Source organism: Lycorma delicatula, chromosome 10, assembly GCF_047948215.1.
Source record: "Lycorma delicatula isolate Av1 chromosome 10, ASM4794821v1, whole genome shotgun sequence".
NCBI lineage: Eukaryota > Metazoa > Arthropoda > Insecta > Hemiptera > Fulgoridae > Lycorma > Lycorma delicatula.
In genome coordinates, this window is record NC_134464.1 from 106,621,606 (window position 1) to 106,640,475 (window position 18,870).

At 30.1% G+C, this 18,870-nt stretch overlaps 1 protein-coding gene across 5 annotated transcripts in view; it reads right to left on the reverse strand.

Annotated features, from left to right (window-relative positions):
* Positions 1–18,870, reverse strand: part of LOC142330985 (arylalkylamine N-acetyltransferase 1-like) — a 535,412-nt gene that overhangs the window by 403,558 nt on the left and 112,984 nt on the right. The gene's annotated exons all lie outside the window — the stretch shown is intronic.

Consider the following 18,870-nt stretch of genomic DNA (forward strand, 5'->3'; position numbering starts at 1 on the left):
AGGAATTAATTAGAACTTTTGCACTGATATTTTTTTACATCGATAGGCCTTCAAACTGCTATTAAATTTTTGTCCATCCACTCCAATGGTCTTTGGTTACAAAAAATATATTTTTAATTAAAAAAAAAAAAAAATTTATAAATATTAAATCTTAATCCATCTCTGAAGTTACCCATTGTATTTTGAATTATCAATTTTTTATAGCCCTTATTCTTAAGTAATTCTTGAAAAAAAAAAAGATTCACCAAAAATTTCGCAGCGTCCAAAAAAATTGTTAATATACAATTACGGCTGTATCTTTGTATTTTTTAAACAGTTTTAAAAAGGTCTTTTTTTAAATTTATTATTACCACTTTGGAATGATTTTCTTAAAAATTAATTTTACCGGAATGCTTCTCCTTGCGTATGGGAGTCCACAAAATGAAAAAAAAAAATTTCATTTTTCAACAACACTAAATAAATCCACTGTTCAACTTTCATTAATTTCTTTCCACTAATATAAAAATCTGATGTGGAGATCACATGACTTTCTTGTACGCCTATTAAATTACACAAACACTTTTTGCTGCGCTTCATTTAAACTTATTTCATTTGAAAGTGAGATACGATCCTCCAAGTTGTTCAATAAAAATAGTTACATAATTGCTAAAATATTATTTTTTATTAACATCAAATATTTATACAACTATTAATTCTACAATCTTACCTGAAATATTAGGTTACAGTAAAAGTCCCTTTATTACTTTTTAAATAAATTTAAGTCATATATATATATATATATATATATATATATATATCCAATACTATGTTTTTTTAAAATTATTATGATATAACCATCAACAAAATGAAAACAAATTCGAAACAGGAGAAGGTTACTAAATTTTATAACGATATTTATTATCAAGTAGACTGAAAGAAATGCCTAAGTAAAAATAATACGATTCTAAATTATAATTTTCAATTAATATTAAATAATCAGATTTTTCACCAAATCTTATGTGGACACCATATGACTTTCTTGTATGCCTATCTAATTACATAAACACATTTTTAAAAGTACATAAAAATTTATTTCATTAATAACTTCTGATTTTTTCATATTTTCTTTTTTTTGCTGCTATTATATTATTTATTGTAAAGATTCTTGTACAATTGGAGGTTAATAATTATTAATAAATCAATATATTAAAATGAAAAAAGAAAGTGGAAAATGAAATCTAATTCGAACTGATATGCTTTCCCCTTGTAAGATCCAAATATTTCATTAATTAAAATTTTATTTGGCTATAACTCTGGAACCAATGAAAATAAACACCACTTATATCATTGAAAAGCTGTCAATGAGGGTTTATTACTGCAGCTAAGAAAAAATCCAAAATTCAATTTTTTTTGGATTTTGGGTTTTTTGGACACTTTTGGTCCAGTCGATTGCAGTCAAAAGGAGAGGTGCACAACTAGATGTTACAACAGTCCTAAATCCGAAATTTCAACATCTTACGGCTAATCGTTTTTTACTTATGCGAGATACATACGTATGTACAGACGTCACGCTGAGACTAGTCTAAATGGATTCAGGGATGCTCAAAATGGATATTTCCGTTGAAATCTAAAAAACGAAATTTTTCGTGATTTTAATACTTCCTTTACTTCGTACAAGGAAGTATAAATATTCAATTTGTTGTATATATTTATGTTATGTGATAAAATTACAAATAAATATTTTTACAAAAAATTTAAAAAAAGAATTCATAATTTTCAAAAAGAAATAGTCGTCGGTTTTTTTAATATTACATTGAAGTAAATTTTATTCAAATTTTAGTCAGTCTTATTTAAAATATTCAACGTTTAATTTAATTTTTAACACTGATTTGAACATAGTTATTTTTTTTTAAATATATATAATTAAAATATTTATCCTGGGGATGGTGTAATTGTCTAACTTAAGAATGTTTTTAATTTTTTGGGACCGAAGATTCTTACCGACTAATTATTGATTATTCATGAAATAAAGTATTAAAACTTATTATCAATATACGAGTGTACTTTTTTCCTATGCATTTAATTTTTTATTAATAAATATATATATATTAATTTTTTTCTATAAAGATTTAAGTAAAAATTGATTATCAAAAAAAAGCAAAGTCCAGTCTTGTAACTAGGTTCTGTTTACAATATCATAAATAATAAGTTTAAAATGATTTAGTAGAAGTAAAAAATGTTTATCTTATTCTCTCCTTCTATGATAAGGTTATAAATTAATTGTTGTTGTTTGATAATTAAAATAATCAGAAAACTTGTAACTCTACTGAAATCAGACGAACTGATTTATAATATTTCCAGTATTTATGTTATGTGCGAAATATACACGCAAGCGCGCTTAAAAATTGCTAGTAAATTTAGCAAATTGTCCCGTCCAGTTTATATTGCATTTATTAGGATATTACAGTTTTAAGAATTTAATTTACAATTAGGAATTTGATGTGTATTTTTGGGTTTTAAAACTAGAATAAAATATTATATTTTAGATTTCATAAAAAGTTACTTATTAATTATTAATAATTTTATAAAATACTGTAATCAAAATATTTTTGTAAATTATCATTATTTTTACTTAAAATCCCACAGTATTACATTTTCAACAAAAGTTATTTTATCTTTATATACTCGTACTTCTGATAAAACATATTTTATTTTATGGTGTTGTATTTATTTACGAGGGCAGATCAGAAATCATCACACTTTCCGTTCTATAATCTATTTACACATAGGTAAGGGTTCAATATGTATATCATTTTTGTTACATCGTCACCTCCATTTTCAATACACTTGGTCTAGCAGTCCACAAGCTTACGGACTTCATCCAAGAAGAAGGATTTCGTTTGGTCGGAAGCCACTTTTGCACAACTTCCTGCACATTTAAGTGGAAAATCGATGACCTCGCAAAGCATGTTTGAGAGAGGTCCAAACAGATGAAATTCGGTCTGAGCTAGATCTGGGCTGCAGGTTGGATGTTCCAGTACTTCAAATTTCGACTTGATGGTTTGAACGGAGTGGCGAGTCGTGTGCAGGCGGAAGTTATTCATGCGACAACACACTCTTCGAAAATATACGTCGGAATCTTTTGTGAATTGTTGGCTTCAGCTTCTTTTCCAACATTTCACTGTATCTCGCGCTGTTGATCGTTTTCCTCTTTTCCATAAAATTTTGCAGTATAGGCCCTTTTGCGTTCTAAAAACAGTTAGCATCAAGCCGATGGATCAGCCTTGAATATTTTCTTCATCGGAAATCCTGGATGTTTCCACTCTATACTCTGGCGTTCCAATTCTGGCTCATAGTGATGAACCGAAACCCACCGGATTGATGTAGTGATGAACGTGTCTTTGCAAATCAGCTGATTTGGAAGTCGAGAGTTTCAGCGTTCAAGTCCTAGTAAAGGCAGTTACTTTTATACGGATTTGAATACTAAATCGTGGATACCGGTGTTCTTTGGTGGTTGGGTTTCAATTAAGCACACATCACAGAAATGGTTGAACTGAGACTGTATAAGACTACACTTCACTTACACTCATACATATCATCCTCTGAAGTAATACTTGACAGTGACTCCCGGAAGCTAAACAGAAAAAGGAAGTAAGTGATAAACCTAAGTTTCATCACCGGTAACTATTCTGCTTAAAAATATGACGCGTTCCTTATTGAAGCGATCGAGTAATCGTTGACAAATATCAACATGTTTTAGCTTGTGTTCTTCAGTAAGCTGTCTTGGTACCCATCGCATACACAGACTTTACAAAAGTCGAGCTCGTCGTTGATAATTTGTTGGGCAGAACCACAAGTGGTTTGAAAAATGCTCTAACTTATCGATGGTAACTCGCCTATTCATCAGAACCATCTCTCAGTTTATTGAATCTTTTCGTTCGTGGTGGTGGTTGACGGACGTTTTGCTCTCTATTCGTGCGTAACACTCATCCGGCTACTTTTTTAACTTCTCGATCCATAATGAATCACTTTAACGTGATAAATCATTGTCACCGCATAGACGATGAATTTCAGCCCCTTTCACACCCTCCGGACCAGAGAAATCGGATTACTGCTCGTTGTTCCTCCTCGGAGCCAATTGCTAGCGAAGCGTACATGTTTACACTGTAATAGCTGGAAATCAAATGATCCGACTGGGATAAAATTCCGGACACGTGACCGCAGCCGTACCAACTCGCATGCACGCATGCACAGAAGACATTACAACCATGAAGGTGTGTTATGGGTAAAGTGTGGATAATTTTTGACTCGATCTCGTATTAGATGTTTAATAAAAGTAAATTTACAATAAAAATTTTTATTTTTCAACTTTAATCTCTTAAGATTTACTATAATTTTCTTGAAAACTACGAAACATAAGTTATGGTATCCATTTTTATTACTATTTTTTTTATTTTTTAGGTCAAAAATAACATTAACATCATAAATTTTATCCTGTAATTTGTATACCTAAAGTTTAGTCGGCTTATTGACCTGTTTGTAGCAGAAAACAGGGAAAAATCTTTAGCTAGCCATAACTCGTAAATAGAACTTTCGAGATGTATATTAATAACAACTTGGTATCATTAATTTTAACAAGCGAGGATTATGCGTGTTCATTTAAACTAAGTTCAGATGAACCTCCTGGAATACTTCGTATATATATAGAAACTGTATGTGCATGTTTTAGAAAAAGAAAATAGATAATAGAATAGATAATGAATATTCAAATAAATTTCTTAATTAAACGTGAGACATATGATTAACCTTTAATATTATTTGCACAATAAAAGCGATTAAGTCATTACAAACTAGGATAATCTAATAACGTTTAACGTGTTTTTAGATTATTTTCGTTTATTGATTAGTTAAATTTATTTATTTTTTAATTGAAAACCTGTTTTTTAAATTAATTTAATTTTCTTGAGAGAAAGATTTTTTTTGTAACTTAATGTATTAGTGACATTAGCAATTGACATTTATATTGAGAATTGATGCAAAAAGATAATGTAATGTATCAACCATTAATTTATTTTCAATTATTTAATACTTCGTAATTAGTAGTAAATATATAATGCAAATTAAATACGCTTCATTATTATGCATCTGTATAAGTACATAATTGACGTGGGAATGCATTAAATGTAATATATAAAAATTTTATCAATTTATAAATAATTACGTAATGAACAGAATATTTAAAAGGTTCAAAAATTAAACAGGTTTTACGTATTTTAGATATTTAATTTATTTTAGCGACATATTGCCTTATCTTTAACATATAAAATATTGTTTAATTTATCAGATTGACTATATATATATATATATATATATATATATATATATATATATACTAGCGGACCAGACAGACGTTGTCCTGACGCGGCATTATTCTGTAATAAATGCACACACATAAATATAAGTAACTTAATTAAGTTAAAATTAGCAGGAATGTGTTCTAAATTTCATTAAAATGACTATTAGTATGATATTATCAATTTGTGATTGTTCTATTATTGTAATGGGTTTATTGATGAATTATGTGTAGTATGGTTAATATTTATTTTCACTAAATATTGACATGTCCGATGAAAATTGAATTAAAATATCGAACGTCGTAAAATTAATAATTAGTGTAATTAATAAATTTTCATCCACATTACTACTAATTTTCACTTAACATCATTCTAAAAAAGTACCTCCTACATATTTTTTTTTTTTTATTTAATAATTTTGATGTTTCATAACCATGTAACTGCTTAATTAATCAATTAATAAAAGAATTAAAGCGCTGTAAAAAAGCAACGTAGTTAAAAGTTTAGTAGAAATTTTTATCATTTTTTCTCATTCTTTATTTTAACATCTATTTTACCAAATTTTAGATAATTGTAAATTAAAAATAATTTTAGAAAACTTTTTATCAGCTAAAACATTATAAATTCAATTTTTTAAATATACTTTAAACTATATTATAAGTAACTTATATTTTAATTTTATAAATGTTATAATTTATTTTACAAACTTAAATTTTTATTTTCAAAGAGCCGTTCAATACTTCATAAGTTGCATAGAATCAAATGAGAACTGACAATTTAAATTTGTAGGTTAAGTTGATTGTTATTGAATGCACGTGTATACATCATTAAAATTCATGAAAAATCATGTAAATTACTCACTTCAATACTGCACCTTACAAGTTTGCACAATGTACATTTTTTAATTAAACTTTAAAACGTTATTTCAATAAATAATAATATAATATCATATTCTCAATAAGCGCGCAATTCTAGCAGACTCGGCAATGCTTCGCTATTGCTAGATCTCGGTATACATACAGATTAAATGACAACAATTGAAAGTTTCATAAAACTTTAAAAAACTTAACATTAGTAATTTAACAAAATTTAACCTTTCACTTTATAAAAGTCAGAATGTAAATAAATCCAAATGGCAAAACCACAGCACTACCTGTCGGATTTAATTCACACAGTATTCGGTGTGAAAATAATTTTTTAACGAAAAGTGTTGTAGCTGCAAAATCATTACAATTAATACTGAACATTAAGAAACTTACAAAACATTACGGAACCTTATAAAATGTCACCTTTAACTTTATAAAATTCAGAATGTAAATAAATCCAATTGTCAGAACAGCACTACCTATCGGAATTAATTCAAACTATTCTCTAAATACGAATTTTAATGTAAGAACAACACTAAGCTACGACGCAAGTAACTAATATGCGAAAAAGCAACAAAATAAAAAAAATTCCTAGAATCCGATCGCAGTACCAACTACCGGGCTTGACTGATAAACCAAAAATTAAAAAAAAAAACTTCTAAAACACGATCGCAGCTCTGCCTACCGGACCCACACGCTGTCTACCGGACCCAATTGTGAACCTTAACCTTTTCACTTCAATACTGTACCTTACAAATTTGCACAATGTATATTTTTTAATTACACTTTAAAACGTTATTTCAATAAATAATAATATAATATTTATCAATACGCGCGCAATTCTAAACGCGATAGCAGTGCTGCCTACTTGTTACTTAATCGGTTGTGATTTTGTTTACATTGGCAACGGCCATACGGGCTCTTTGTGATTGGTCGTTGTGTTTGACAGCGGCCATCTTGCATTGATCTGATTGGTTTTCCTTTGTTTACATTTCCATCTGATTTATTAGCCTCTTATTTATTAAAAAACTGTTTTCTCGTGATTTTTTGTAACATAAAATTACGAAATATTTTTCTCAATTTGATCGCAGCACCAACTGTCGGGACAAACTAAAATTGAAATAGATTATTATTGAATATTCGATACTGCGATGGTAGTGCAGTCTGTCGGATCCAATGTAAAACATTCCAAAATCAACAACTACTTATAAATAAAAAATTAATTAAAAAAACATTTTCCCGTGGACCAAATTGTGAATCTAAATCATTCTCGAATCCCCTTGAACAAACATACACAAAATTTCATCAAAATCAGTCCAGCCGTTTAGGAGGAGTTCACTTTCATACACACGCACACAAGAAAAATATATATAATCTAATCTTATTTACATAAAGTAAATAAAATTATAAGAGTGATACAAAACTTTAATTGTATCTCAAAAAATTTTCAAATTTCACGTTATTATTAACACATGATAGATGTTGAAGAAGAATAATTGCATTTCAATAGAAAACGAACGTTACTTCAATGACCTTTAATTTTTAAAATATTTTTTAATAGATGTTTAAAAAAATAGCTAAAAAATAAAATATAATACTGGTTTCAGTTCTTTTCAATATTGCTCCTTTACAGATAGTGTAAAGCAACCTATTAATGAACCTTATTTGCTGTAAAACAATGAGTTACATATACTTATTCTGCTCAGTAGGAAAAAATTAGGCCTAATCAATTCATTTTAATAAATTAACCAGCCGATCAGAGCTCGCTTTGCTCACACTCTTCACATTTAGCCAGCGGGTGGAGTCCTCTCGACCCCCGCTGTGTTTGTTATTCTCATGTTTGTGAGAAAATACCGATAAATAACAATTAAAGTCTGAAAAGCTCTCTTTCGTCCAACGTTTTTCTTGTTCTTGACAAAAATGTTTTGATACCTTCTAAAGTAGCTCAGAGTTTTTTTTTATGAATATGATTAATTTTTTTATTTCTTTTGTAATTATATATTTTTTTAAATTCAGTAAGTACTTTAATAATAAAATATTAGTTTTAGATATTAAAGATGATTATTTCTTTACTGATTATTTGTTTAGATAACATTTAATTAAATTATTGTTTACAAGACCATTGTTTTTTTTTAAAAACTATCTTAAACATTTAATTTTTACTTGGATGATTACAGTATTTTGTTTCTGGTGGTATATTAGGTTTTTTAAATTGGTTAGGTTTTTTTTGATAGGTTACTTTAAATATTTTTAGAATATATACATATATATTTTTTTAAGGGGCTCTAGCTTTGATCCGTGACTTAAAATACCTTCCCTGGGATAACACAAGTGCATCCTGAAAATTTGAAAGCAATCGGTCGGTTTGTTCTCGTGCGATGTTCTGTTACCCCTCTTCATATTCATCACTCCCCAACAAAAGGACCTCGTTGTATGGCTTAAAACCTTCCTGGGATAACAAGAATGCGTCCTGAAAATTTTAAAGTAATCGGCCGGTTGGATCTCGCCTGATACCTGATACTCCTTCAAGTGCCAATTGTCATTTTTGGTCCTCTATTAAATATAATATTTGTTTTGCTCCACTTCTTATTAGCGTTATGCGCGCCCACACACAAAATTTGTTTAATAGTACATATTTTTAATTTTTTGTTGCTACTCTATCACGCTTTTCCAACGATTTTCTTTTGATCATTTCAACCAAACGCTGTTGTGCAGTGAGTTCCATTTTTACTCGTTCAATAGCATAACAACCATTTCCCTGATGTGATCTACTAATGTACAGTAATTGTGTGCACCATTCATATTAAAGTATTTATTTGTTTTAAAAAAAAAATAATACTGAAACTTTTTTTACCGTAAACGTATAAACAAAAAAATAACTGCAAATAATATGTCAAATACGTAATAAAATATGTGACGTTATCACGAAAGCGGTTTCAAATGCTTACCATTTTAACATTTTTGATAAGTAAAGTATTATGTTGAGGTTTGGGGAAAAAGTTTCTTCAGATTCTTCCAGTAGATGGATTAGAATTGTGTGACTCTGATAACATAATCAAATCTGGAAAAACTTGCGTACTTTTGAAAGTTGTCATTCACCGAGAATTTTTAGAAGATTAGATTAGTTTATTTATTAAAGGTTATTGTGTCTTAATAATGTATGAAAATAAAGAATATATTCTAGATATTTTGAAATGTTTTACAAAAAAGGGGAAAATATGGAAAAAAGTTTCTGATGTTTATGAAAATGTATACGTATATATTGCTGGTTCAAGCGCATTCAACCTGGAAATTTTTATATTAATGATGCACCTCGTTCTAGTCCGCCAGTGACTGAAAAAGACAATAAAGCCAAGGAAAGGTTGAGCAAACCGGAAATTTGATAGTCAAGATATCAGTAACGAACAACGACCACAAAGAGTTTTAAACCATTTAAAGAAGACTGGATTAAAAAAAGACTCGATGCTTAGATACCATATGATTTAACAATGAAAACTTAATAAATCGAATTTTCATGTAATGGGATCTTGTTTCTATCTGCAAATCTTGCTAAAGCGGAACGAAACTGAACCACTTTTGAGAATGGCTCATTAAGAGGGTACAGGGGACAAAAACGTTCGTGATCGAAGCGAGGTGCACCGTAAACGCTGATAAAGCCAGTATTGAAGGCAATAAAAGCAATGGTGTGTGTGTGTGTGTATGTGTGTATGGTGGGAATGATAAGGAATTGTTCACTATTAGTTGCTACAGCCCGGTTATACGATTGATTCTAACCTACACTATTAACAACTGGAAAAGATTTTATCAAACAATCGAAATAAATCGACCACAATTGATCACTAGGTAATGGGGTCTTCCATCACGACAACGCCAGACCCCCACACATCTTTGGTGGCATATCAAAAATTGAAAGATTTCCTTGGCCGGGAAATTTCGATGCATCCATCGCATAGTCGCCGTCACCGTATACTTTGCATAATCAAACTCCCATTTGTTTCGATCTCTGCGGATCTCTCTTAATGGAAAACCTGGGCTTTTAAAGAAACTTTTGAAAATCACTTATTACAATTTTTCGTGTAGTAAACACTGAAATTTATGGTTTTTACTTAAAAAATGGGAAGAGGTGGTCGAAGCAAACTACACAAATTTGGTTTAATAAACTTTATTTGAAACGTGAAAAACCGTTTTTTTTTTTATTTTTACATTAAAATACGAAGATAATTCCCAACCCTTTATTTACATATTTTTGAATATATGAACTTTCCGTGCTCTTTTCAGTTATATCTCTAAAATATTCGCCGAGTTTGTTATTGTACCTACAAAATAATCGTATAAACAAAGTTAATTATTTCAATTAAACAACCAATCTGTGTATTTAAAAAATAAAATAATACCCGCTTATTATCCTTCGGGTGTTTTTTATTTCACCAGTTTAAAAAAAACAGCCGATAAAAAAGTTGTAATTCTTTCCTGGCATTAGTTATTTTACAGTTAAAAAATAATGATTCGTGAAAAAAGTTTAACTAAGATTTCTTTTTTGGGGGTGAGAAGTGAATTATGATATAATACCCCCAAAGTATTTTAATTTTTTTTGGGGAAGGGTCTCTTGCACTATGCCTAGGAAGACATAAGAAAAATCTGTTAAGTAATATGCAATAAATAAAAAGATAGCTTTTTCTGTTTTTTTGTGAAGAAAAGGAATTATGGGTCAACATTTTTTTTAAAAATAGTATAAGAAAAACATGCACACATAAAATATAAACAAAGTGGGGTTACAATATCAAAGTGGAGTTGCAAAATTTTGAGAAAATTGGCTCCACCCCCTGGAGATATTGAAAACGAAATTTTACTAATAAATTGCCCCATATGCAGTTAAAAATTATTAAGTTTCAAACATGCAACACACATAAATACGTAGGAATATTTCCCCACTTTTTTCTTTTTCTGGGATTCCTGAGTCATGAAATGTCAATAAATAAATATAACCACATCTGAAAATGCAAAAAAAAAATGTTTTTTAACCGATTACGATCATTTCCTTCGTGGAGCATAACTCTAGAGCTATGATGCCAGGAAAGTAATCATGGTAGATATTTTAGAAAACATCAGATTTAAATGATATCAAAATAATAATAATTTATGATTTTTAAAGAAAATTTTATACCATTGTTTTTTTAACTCGGTTTTACAATCCTCCGAAGTACCACATTGATTAAACAAAAAAATTTTATAAAATTAAGTGAAAAATCATAGTATTAAAATACAATCAACTAAAATGCGCGCTAAAAGAAAAAATATAATTAAAACTGTTTTTTTCTTTTTAAATCTCGAATTTTTTTAAGTAAATGAATAAAATATAATACAACAAATCCTCTTCCATCTTTTTACAGAGAAATCCCTTTATTTGTTACTAACTTGAAAACGTTTAAATTTAGAATTTTTTTTAAAATATATTATTTTTTTTAACGCTTTTATTTACAATCGCATCAATAATTACAGTTATTAGAGACTAAAACAACACTACATGATCATAACAAAAATAAACAGTAAAGAAACAGGAACAATAAAGAATAAACAACGATAAGATACAACAAACAAACAAAATTACGTAAATCAGACAAAAACCGTTATATTGCATTCTTCATTCTTCAAAACATGTAGATGTAAATTTTCCAACCTGTTTTCTTAACTATCTTTTGAAAATATTTAAAAAATTATAATGACGTTAGGCTATACGTATCTTAAATTATCCCATAAAAAAATCAATTCTGATTTTAATAATAACGGGCAAATAATTTTATTAAACATTCAGATCGTTGACATACATCATATAATTTTCCGTCTTAAAAACATTCTCTTATCTTGTCTAGAGGGAACTACAAGACCATCTGAGTAACTTCCTCAAGTTAAAAAGTGCAATCAAAATCGTCCTATTTTGTGAAAAGTATGGCTTAACCATTCGTGCAGATCAAACTTAAAACTTTCCAGTTTTGTAAAGTAGTTTAAAAAATAAATTTTAAAAGTAATAAGTTTTAAGCGTTTTACGTAGAAATATCTTCTGGTGGTAACTCTTTATTATTCCTTCCTACTTTTAAACCCTTTGATATTGAGGTATTTTCTATGAGTCGGATAAAGTCGAAAAAGTATTGGATTGAATATCAGGTAGGAACCCGATTACCAAAAGTTTGAAAGTAAACGTTTGAGGATCGTGAAATTCACTTGAGGTTATGACTTTGTCAAGTTCATATGACCAGACGTTTTCATGCAGTTCATGTGAGTTTTCGTTATCAAAATCGATGAAACGTTCTTATTATGGTAATCGAATGACATTAAATGTCCTCAAGTTAAAAAGTTCAATCAAAATCGTCCTATTTTGTGAAAAGTATGGCTTAACCATTCGTGCAAATCAAACTGAAAACTTTCCAGTTTTGTAAAGTAGTTTAAAAAATAAATTTTAAAAGTAATAAGTTTTAAGCGATTTACGTAGAAATATCTTCTGGTGGTAACTCTTTATTATTCCTTCCTACTTTTAAACTCTTTGAAATTGAGGTATTTTCTATGAGTCGGATAAAGTCGGAAAAGTATTGGATTGAATATCAGGTAGTAACCCGATTACCAAATGTTTGAAAGTTAACGTTTGAGGATCGTGTAATTCACTTGAGGTTATGACTTTGTCATGTTCATATGACCAGACGTTTTCATGCAGTTCATGTGAGTTTTCGTTATCAAAATCGATGAAACGTTCTTATTATAGTAATCGAATGACATTAAATGAAGATACGGAAGTGTTTCGTTGTGGCAAAAAAAAATTAATCGCTTGATGGTAACTGGTGGAAAAGTTTAAAAAATTGTTCCAAAAAAAAATCACAAAATATAATACTTGGTTTTTCCATCATAATTTAACTAAAACAGAAATTTGTCGATTTGTTGTGTTTTGGATTACAGTATAAACACTCCATCAAAATTTTTTGTGTAACGAGATTGGCTTATATTCTCATTCATGTGTGGACTGAAGTTCATATCATCGTGAAGTTTATGTACACGCTGATTACAGCAACCTTCAATGACCATAGATTGAGAATAACCTTTGTAATAAATTAAGCAAACATGGGTCATAGAAAATAAAACAGAAGTAGGCTGATTGATGGAAACTGGATCTTCAAAGGTATTGAGCGTAGTAAAAAGTGGTTCTTTATTCCATTCACGGAAATGAAACTTTATTAACAATAATCAAATACAGAGTGATCGTAAAGTCGGGAAATCTAGATTTTTCTTCTTTGTAGGAATGACAGTTAAATATGTAAAACATATTTTAATTTGGGTAATTTTTTGCGGGACAGAATAGTGTATGGTATCACTGCCAGATCACACCTCCAGGCAACAGTAGGCGTGGTACCAAGCAGTTTGTTTAGTTCAAGCAGCAATGTCTTTTACTCAAGTACAACGCATCTTTATTGTTGTGAGTCACTGCGAATCGAAATCGTACGCGAAGTGTCAAGAAGCTTTTTTAAATGCCTTTTCAGATGTTAATGTGCCAAAAAAAAATCAACTATATGTCGTTTATTTAATCGTTTTCGGGATACAGGTAGTGTGCATGACCGTAATCGTACCGGCCGTCCAAATGTTTTAACTGACGACGGTCTGCAAACGATAAATGAAACACTTCTTCGTTCTCCAAAAAAAGTCTCTCCGAAAACTTTCTAACCAGATTGGGCTATCTTACGGAAGTGTTCATAAGACTACTAAAGTACTAAAATAACATCCGTACCAGATTAACGTAAGTCATCAGCTCCAAGAACCAGATAAGGACAAACGAATGCGTTATTGTCGGTGGTTTAGAAGTTTCATTCGAAATGACATACCTGTTCTAGATAAGGGTTTTGTCAGCGGTGAAGCTTGGTTTCTTCTTAGCCTGACATGTTAGCAGTCAAAATTATCTAATGTGAACCAAGATATTCATAATAGAGAACCCACATGTGTTACATGAACAACCATTACGTTCGCAAAATTTGTGGTGTGGTGTGGTATATCTCACCGGAGAATCGTTTGGCCTATCTTTTTTTTCGGAGACCATCAAAGCTAACGGTATCAAGAAATAATCATGCAGTTTATAGCTTTGCTAATGAAGGTGATTGCTGGCTACAACAATACGGAATAACAGCACACACGGCGAACAGTATTCTGAAATTTTTTTGCGATTTCTTCCATGACCGGATAATTTCTCGTGGTCTATGGCCGCCTCATTCACTGGACCTAAATCCTCCCGATTTTTATTTGTTGGGCTTTTTGAAAAATAGTGTTTTCTGAAAACCCGGATACACTTGATGAACTTAAACAAAATATTGAGGACTGTATATCAAATATCACTGCTGCTTCACTGCAAAAGGTCGCATACAATATAAGAAAAACGCATTGAAAATTTGTAAGTTGTAAGTTGTAAGTAATACATTTGTAAATATTAATATTATTTTGTAAATTAATAAAAAGGCTTTCTAAAAAACAAGTTGTCATTTGGGTTGCGCAATATTACGATCACCTGTTAGTACATACTACATACACTACTATCATTAGTGAACGTTGGAGGTCTTATTGGAGGTTTGCAATTCGATAGTTAATGCAACCACTTGGTAAACTTTGTCGATGCGGAAACCGCGGCTCATACACAATTAATAGAAAGAATGTGGCGTGAAGTTGGGGCAAATGTGTCTTGGTACGGTCCATTAATTAATCGATCATCTGGCCGAATTAATGTTCCGCCGACTCAATCCGGACTACAGATCGCGAATACACCCCCTGTTCAAAGAATAGGACAGCTTTACAACGGATCTGAGCACCAGTAGCAGCCAGACACACACTCTGCGGCAAATCTATCTTCTGAATACTTTCTGTATTTCTAAAAATAATTTTTAAGGCGAGTTATGCGTGTTTTTCCTTTTTTTTAAATTTCTGAATTAAAACAAACGCTCTTCTGTTGTTCTTACTCAGATTAGATTAATATATCTTAGTATCAAAAAGTTTAGGGGAGGGAGGTAATTGTAAATAAATTACTCTTCTAGTTTAAATACACCAACCCACCTGGTTGGTCTAGTGGTGAAGGCGTCTTCCCAAATCAGCTGATTTGGAAGTCGAAAGTTAGAGTTCAAATCCTAGTGATGTCAGTTATTTTTATACGCATTTGAATACTAGATCGGTGGATACCGGTGTTTTTTGGTGGTTGGGTTTCAATTAACCACACATCTCAGGAATGGTAGAACTGACACTGTAAAAGACTACACTCATACATATCATCCTCATTCATCCTCTAAAGTAATATCTGAGAACGGTAATTAACGGAGGTTAAACAGGAGAAATAAAAAGTTTAAATGCACCAAAATTTGTATTAAACTATTAACTGTATTATTTAAATATTGTAGTAGTACAAATATTACTTTGTTTATTTATTCACACTTCTTTTAGAGAAGGTGATGCTGAAGAGCATCATCCTCTCCAAAAGTAGAACCATTTACTTACATTAGAAGACCCCCCTCACGTATAACTGGTGTTTGTGACCAAAATTTCCTGAATAAGTCATTTTTTGGTATGCTATTGTCATGCTACTTGGATATAACTATAATAAAAAAGACATTCCATTTTATTTCCATGAAGCCTAATTTCAAAATATTTTCAGAGATTAATTTTTTTAATTATTTTGAACTTCTAAATAATTTAAAAAAAGAAGAAAATAATAAAACTGAGAAAAATTATTTATAAAGATAAATTAGATGAAAAAAAAAGAGAAAATATAATGATAATGATGACGTTATCGAATGAAAGAGGTAGACAGATGAATAAAAAAAAGGGGGTGGAGAATTTGTGGCAAGAGAGCTCACGTTTCACCAAGACTGGATTGGTCTGGGTCTAAATATCTAATGAAGGTCGTAGCAGAGCCTTGAAGTCCTACCATACCCTATCTTATCGAGCGACGGTCGCAAAGGAATGTTGAGCTTCCCGGCGATCAACCCATTTTCATCCATCAAAGAGATTTCATCATCATATTTTGAATTCAGACCTATTCTAATATCTTTTAAGTCACACCTGTTCAACTATGACTAAATAATAATAATAATGGTAAATTTAAATTTTAAAAAAATTATAAAATCATAAATTAAACTGCTTCTCATTTATAAATTAATAATTTGTTTTAATTTGTGAAAAATAAACTACAAATATATATATATATAACCGGTAAGATCAGAAATTACAAAAAAATTGCAATATACTAAAGATAAATATAATCATTTACCTTTGTTTTTTGTGTTCAATTAACGGCACTAGATTAGGAGCGATCAGATTGAGAATATAAACAATACTGCTCGTATAGAGTAAAAGTAAATGATATTAATGAACAGTCGTTTAATTACCGCGCCTGTACATATATAACTAGTAACAACCTTTACACCTGTGAACAGTGCTTATATTAACACAGACTGCTGCCAAGATGATATGCTTTACGAAACTTTTAGTGTGTGGGACGTGTCGCCAAAGAGTTAATTGACTACACAATATTAGTTTGTTTGTTAATCTTGATGTTTTTTTGATTGTCTTTGTGATTATCCTTGAAATTTACATCGTTTTTTATTTATATAGCTTTATTGTAATTACTAATTTTTTATTTGTTTTACTTAAAAATTTATTTGTTTTATTTTATCTCTCTATGGAAATATTGATCGATCGTGATTTCTTACACCTTAGACCTAATATCCATTAGTTAATAGAGCATCAATACATTTTAAGAAATTAAAATTTAGCTTGATATATTCAATTTAATATTTACGCATTATACTACAACAGACACTCAAAATTGTATGCACGGATTGAACAAAAATGAATATTGGGTTTTTAATTTTTTATTATATTTTTTAGATGAAATGTACAGTGTTGATTTAAGGTTAGAATAAAAGAGCAGAAAAAGTTTTAGATGCAGGAATGGCCGTAGATTGATTCCATATCTTCCCACTTGACAGCGCCACTAACAAAGATGGGGCGACTCCTGAATGGAAAGCCTTCTTGGTTTTGCAGCTAAATGCGAATGTGTGATCAAATATCTGCGTAAAGAAACAGTAAGGGATGACCAAGGATGTCTGAAGAAAATGTTGAACGTACCAAGGAATAGTTCCTGCGTAGTCCTAAAATATATGTTAGGAACGCTGTCTGCGAACAAGTAATGCCGTTGAGTGTGGATGTTTTAAAGAAAGATTTTAAGATGTATTGACTACGCTGTGCGTGGCAACTTTGCCGATCGAAATACTGCAGTAAGAAGATACGATGACGATTTTCTTGATCTGTTATTGGATCTTCTATTATTTTATTAAATCGTATTAATTTCTTGATCGTATTGTTTAGTAATAACACAACATTTCTTCTAGGTGAAAACATTTAACACTCGTTTATCCGTATTTGGAAAGTCAGAAAATCTTCATGAATTTCTCCAGAGATTTCCCAGAATTAAATATTTTCTGTGCAATATCCTGACGGCAAGTTTACAAGCCGTTTTTTTTCGCTGAAGCGATCATAACCGTTGTTGTTTATTTGAATATGCTACGTATATGGCTCTTCCCTCAACTGCAAGATGGATCAGAGAATTTTATTTGACAAGATGATTGCGCCTCCTCTTCGATATAACTCTGTACAGGATCGATCGACTCACTCCGTGACCATTGGACATGTTGGCATGAACCCGATAGTAGAGCTGTGGTCTCCAAGATCACCCGTTTTGATCCCTTGTGATTTTTTCGTTTGGGATTTAATAAAGGATCTTCTATGTACGCCTACGCTACCTATTAATCTACCAAACTTGAAGCGGTAGTCGCTTCCATTATTCCTGAAGTGCTTATTAAAATATGGAACGAACTCCTGTCGGTTACATGTATGCTAATTAATGAAAGGCTGACAATGACCATTTACAGGGAAAACTAAGATTTATTGTTTCCCTTGATCTGCGATTCATTTCTTTAGGTCAAAGTTAAGAAATATTAAATAGCTTTAAAATCTCTACATTATTTTTTGTACAACCTGTATATTACATTTACAGATAAGTAGCAACTGTTATTTATTTAATATCTGTAACTTTGGAATATTTTTACTATACAAATTTTATTTTGTAAAACCATTACAACTGATTGTAATTAATTTTTTTTTCTCGTATATTTTTAATTATAAATATATTAAAATATTTCTACTTTATTTTATGGTTTTATATTTTGTTATTTTATTATGTATTGTAGGTATTTTTTTATTTTTTACGAATTACCTTATAATTGTTGTATTTTTGCTTAGAAATTCTAAGATGAACGTGGACAACAGTCGTTATATTTTATGATACAAACAAATATACCCATATTATATAGAAGAGTAAAAGTAACACATGCAATATTACTAACATAAGTAATAGTAGAACAGCAATCCAGAGTAGATAAATTAGAATAAGATTTAAAGATAAAACAAACAAAAAAATATTTAAATTAATCTGTCAGTAGTCAAATACTACTATGATTGCATAGCACAGATACTAAAAAAAAAAAAAACAAGATGAAATTACTGGGAGTAATAGATAAGCATATATTATATTTCTCCAACCAGTTTTTCAGTTGCTGCAGGATCCGTGTGTTTGTTTATACGCAAATGCAATTACC